Here is a 5,275-nt window from a genome sequence, read left to right on the forward strand (position 1 = left end):
CTCGTGCGTGGACACGAAGTGGACGCGAAAAAGGAGAAGAGTTAAGGCACAAAACAGCGAAGCGAAGCAAAGGCACGGAGCGCTTCGCGAAATGGAAGAATCTCAAAAGCTGGATCCGCGTCAAAGTCCGCATCTAGACGCGAAGGCAGACGCGGATCCGCGTCAAAGTCCGCGTCTAGACGCGAAGGCAGACGCGGATTCCAGCTCTTCCATCCGAAGTTGGATTGAAGAATTCCGCCCCTCATCAACCCTAGGTCATATAAATACATCCTAAAATACCATTTTGAAGGGGGGACACACTTTTGACATAATTTAGAACTTTTGACCGGGGGAGAACGTTTTTTAGAGGAAAACACAAGCATAGAGCCGCCGTGGAGGCCGGGTTTCATCTTTTCTTCCACCAAACTTAGTATTTTTTATGTTCTTTGTATGATTTGTTGTTTGGATACCATGTCTATGTGGAGCTAAACTTCACGTTCTAGGGTTGTGGTTCTTTCATGACTATTGTTATTCGGATATTGATTTTGATTTCTTAGTTTATCGTATTGGTTTATTTATTCAATCCCGCACTTAATTATTTGATTGCTTTATCACCAATTGAATACTATCTACGAATCTAGAGTTGAACTCGAAAGTGGGAATTCTAGATTGCATACAGGATTGAGTAGAGCAAGTTCTTGAACCTGGGCATCGGGGAACGGATTCGCGGTTAGGATAGACATATACCTAATTGCCTTGCTTGGTTGATTTACAGGAATTATAAATGCGTTCTTGTTGATTCTAACTCCATAGACATATAGGCGTTAGGTTAGCTTGAATAGGCAAGTAAGAACTCGACAGATTCTTATGAGCAATATTAACCCTGTCAACCAATAAACTCGATAAATTAGTTAGTCAATTCAATTGAAGAATACAATAGGAATGTTAGATAGCCCATAATCCTAGATCGTTTTCATTACATTGATATCATAAAAATCTGCTCTTCCTCTGTTCAAAGTTCATTACTTATTTTCTTCTTAGTTTAATTACTTTAGAACCAATTACTTCTAGGTTTAATTCTTGTTTAGATAATCAGGATAGTCTAATTTAGTTAATGGTTAATCACAAGTCCTCGTGGGATCGACATCCGACTTTTAGTCACTTTATTACTTGACGACCGCGTATACTTGCGTGTGCGTTTGGCCGCAATAAGTTTTTGGCGCCGTTGCCGGGGACTTAGAAATTTACTATTTTTCTAGATTAGACTTTAAATTTTATCCTTTTTTTGTATATACTTTTATTTTTACAAATATTTGATATTTTTTTCTTAGTGTGTTCCTAGTTCTCTCAGCATGACATCTGGGGATGAAATATACGGAGGTAAGGCTATTGATGAAGACTCTTGGTTGACAAAAGACTTTTATGGCTCGTATTTTTGGTCTTGTCATGGCCTGACTTCTTGGAGGTCTGAATTTGAATATGAGAGTAAGGGTTGGTATTGGGAAGAATATTCACGATTAAGGGAATATGAGGAACGACGTTGTCTTCGAACAACGTTGGTGAATGATTGGTCTAAGGAGAGAGATGAACTTGCACATAAAATTGATAATTTTAGCTTGGCTGTGCATAACTTAGATGCAGATTTGAGCACAAAGGTTGATGCGTATAACGCCCAACAATTGAATAATGAGTTGTATGAAGCTGAAAAAAATCTTTTAGACCAAATTGAGGAGCTAAAATCGAGAATACCAATCACTAGACCATGTTTTTCTCGATGATGCCAATATTGAGAAGAGTGCTCTAGAGTCATGTGAGGTAGTAGATAACATTACTTTGGGAGACTTGAGTGTGTGTAAATATGGAAATGCAAATAGTAGTAAAATTCATGAGTTAGGGCGCATTAGACCTCATTCCAATCATTTTTCCACATTGTGTTTAGATAGTAAGATAGTAATCGAGCCATCTGAGCCAATGAGGGGGTCAAAGAGTGAGGACGAGAGTGCCTATATTCTTGAATTTGTTGTGCCAAAGAGCAAAAATTACATTCCTCATCTAAAGGCCGAGAGGTGCAGAGTGAAAAATTTATTACTTGGCCTGGTTATCTTTGTAGCCCCACCAAAGGTGCATAGCCACAGACTGGATGCCATGTTAGGGGTACAATTCATAAGTTCAAGGTGGAGACAAAAATTGGTTCAAGTCGTGCCGCGACTTTAAATTAGGCGCTTGTTGGGAGGCAACCCAACTTTATTGCTTTCTTTTATTTTTATTTATTTTTGTTTATTTTATTTTTCTATCTTTGTAGCGTTTTTTTGTAGGATTATGAGCATAAAAGAAAAGCCACTGGAAGTGTGCAAAAGTGAGCTATGTGGTTGAAATAAGTGTGGGGTGACCGCACAAAGGATCGTACCTGGGAGAAGTCTGAGTATCCGTGAGCTGCTAATGCTTCGGCCTTTGGCCTGCCAGGGAGTCTCTTTTACCCTCTTGTTATNATTTCTTAAAGCTTTACGAAGAGACGAAAAGAAAATACAACCAATGCAGAATTTGAGAAAGATAGGAAATGTTGAACCTGGAAGGGTCGTTTATACTTTTTCCATGAGGCGGTGGCACGAATCGCGAAGCCACAAACACGAAGCGACAGATAATTAAGAGAAGCATTAAATGCCTGCAGCAGGCGTGGTCAGAGCACTCGATGGCTTTTTCACCTGGCGTATGGCCATACGTCACGGGCATCACGTCATCGGTCATATCGTTTATTATCATTACTCTCTAATAAACGAGGGGACTATCTGTATTGGGTGATACCCCTTTTTGCTTGAGCCCGACCGGGTTGGATCCGGTCCGGAGCAAGTCGGGGCCATCGAACCCGACCTGGATGCAAGGTAGAACGACGGCCACGTCTACAACCGAGGTCGAGTCATTTCGAGACCGTTACAGAGCTCGAAAGGAATCACCACCGGATGGAGAAACACACAAGGTCGGAAGCCGGGCTCGTAACGGATAACCAAGCGTCGCCGGATATCTCGCCCAAACGTGATTTTCTCAACCACTTCAGGCCATTAAGGCGTAATTACAGGGATCCACGATGTAATCAATTTACCTACCTTATTTTTACCCTTAATCAGAATGTATAAATGGGTATCTCTCTAAATTCTTGTGGATCATCAAGCACAATTGTTCTAAGCAATATTATATTCTGCGATTATTTACTTTAACAGCAATTGTTGAGTCTTTATCTTTATTTTCCTCAACCTAAAAGCCTTTTGTATCTTTTAGTTCACGGATCCTTAAAACCCCATATAAATTCAATTGTTATCCGGATTCAAGGGTAAACAGAATTGCTTCGAGAATAAGCTCAAAATGGACCTGGCTCGAGCCCGATGGCGGAGTATAGAACTTGAGGATCGAAGTGCTCGATGAAAACCAAGGCCGAGTATGACCGACCTCGAGTAAGGCATAATAACGGAATGACGAAAAATTAGCAACCAACCGAAGGTCTCGGTGGAAATCTCGGAATAGATCATACCAAGCGGTTATCGGCGCTTTTCCCTTCTTTGGTTATGTCTGGATAGATCGAAATAAGATGACCACAATTTTAGGTATTCACTTAATCTTGTTAGGTCTAGGTGCTTTTCTTCTAGTATTCAAGGCCTAGCTTATTGATAAGTCCGAGAAAACTCTACTTGAATTCATTTAATTTTTTTTACCGACAAACCTATGCTCGAAAAGGGTTTCTTGTCCCATGAGTGGATTCTCAATTTTTTTAATGAATCCTAACTATTACCATTTTCTATTACGGAGGTGTGTGTGTAGAAGAAATAATATTTTGATAAAGAATATTTTTTCCGAAGTCAAAAGAGCGATGCACTCCCCCCTTTTTCTTGACAGAATAACCCCCCCCCCCTTCTTTTTTCTTTTGATATCTCTGGACTGATTAAACCAATTTTTCGAAATTGGTCAGGTAAAGAAGGAGAATTCAAAATTCTAGAGTCTAGAGAAGAATAAACAAAAAGAGAAGAGAAACAAAACGAATGAGCTTTTCATAATAGGCGAGCCTAGTACCCAAAAAACCTTGCCTTTTCATTTACTCGTAAGGATCTATTATGCGAGCTCCAGAAAGAATGACTTCACCGGGGCACACGATTACCACGACATGTTCAAGTTCTTTGTCTTAGCTTATCTTATTCTTCTTGAATTGTCTCGAATTACCTACAGAGTTTGAGGGCTCCGTGATTCGAAGTGTAGCTTATTTAGCACTCCCCTATTATATAAAGGGGAGCCCATTCATTTGTAAGATACGTTTTGACTGATAAGATAATACATACACTTTATTCTCTAGCTATTTTATTCATTGTTCATCAGGTTTGTTTTATAATTTGCTATTCCCACTGTTCCACCTCGAGGCTGTCATAATTTGAGGTCGAGATTTGGCTTGCACACCGGTTTGACTTATTTTATTCTTCAATTTATATATTTAATTCTTTGTTTATCAATTGGTATTTGATTAAATCACATATCCTTAAACCCACAATATAAGTTTAATTGTTACTCGGATTTTAGGGTAAACAGTTTAGCGCCCACCGTAGAGCTAAGGATAATAGTGATTGTTTTAGTGCTGATTTTGATAACACACGTTATTTTCACACTTGTTCTTGTCAAGAATTTTTGTTCTCAGGTTAAAACATGTCAAACTCACAAAACGCACCTGTACATGGTGATGATGGTCTTGGATTTCACGGGGAAAACGATAATGTAATTGCTCTAGGAGCCGGGGTGCCACCAACCAATCTCGGGGGAGTACTGGTCCTTGATATCAGTTCGCACATTGCTTTGAATGCGGATTTAGGCGCAGAACCCGAAGGGAGTGTATGCAGGGAAGGCCGATCTAGTGGCCAAGGAACACAGGGCGTAGGAGACGGGGGAGTTAGTCTCTAAGTAATATTCGAGATGCTACAAGCTCAGCAGGCTGCTATTTTCTCAGCTTCAAAGTCAACATAGACTCCGAGTGTNGAAACAAATACTCTATTAAGGAAAATCCTAGAAGAGAAAAATATTTTTTGATTCTTTTCCTTTTCTTTTTTTTTTTCAGTTTCCACTAATTTTCCAAGGAAACACCTCAAAAGGAAATCTTTTTGGGTTTTGGAATTAACACCTTAAAGAAAGCTTTTAAAGAATTACTAAAAGAAAATTTTCTCTTTTTTTGAATTTTGGTCCTAATATACCAAAGGAAACATAAAACAATTTATTTTAAGTCCTAGATATTAACTGCCTAAAGGAAAAACAACCTCAAAATTTTCAT

This window comes from Nicotiana attenuata, chromosome 2 (assembly GCF_001879085.1).
Source record: "Nicotiana attenuata strain UT chromosome 2, NIATTr2, whole genome shotgun sequence".
NCBI lineage: Eukaryota > Viridiplantae > Streptophyta > Magnoliopsida > Solanales > Solanaceae > Nicotiana > Nicotiana attenuata.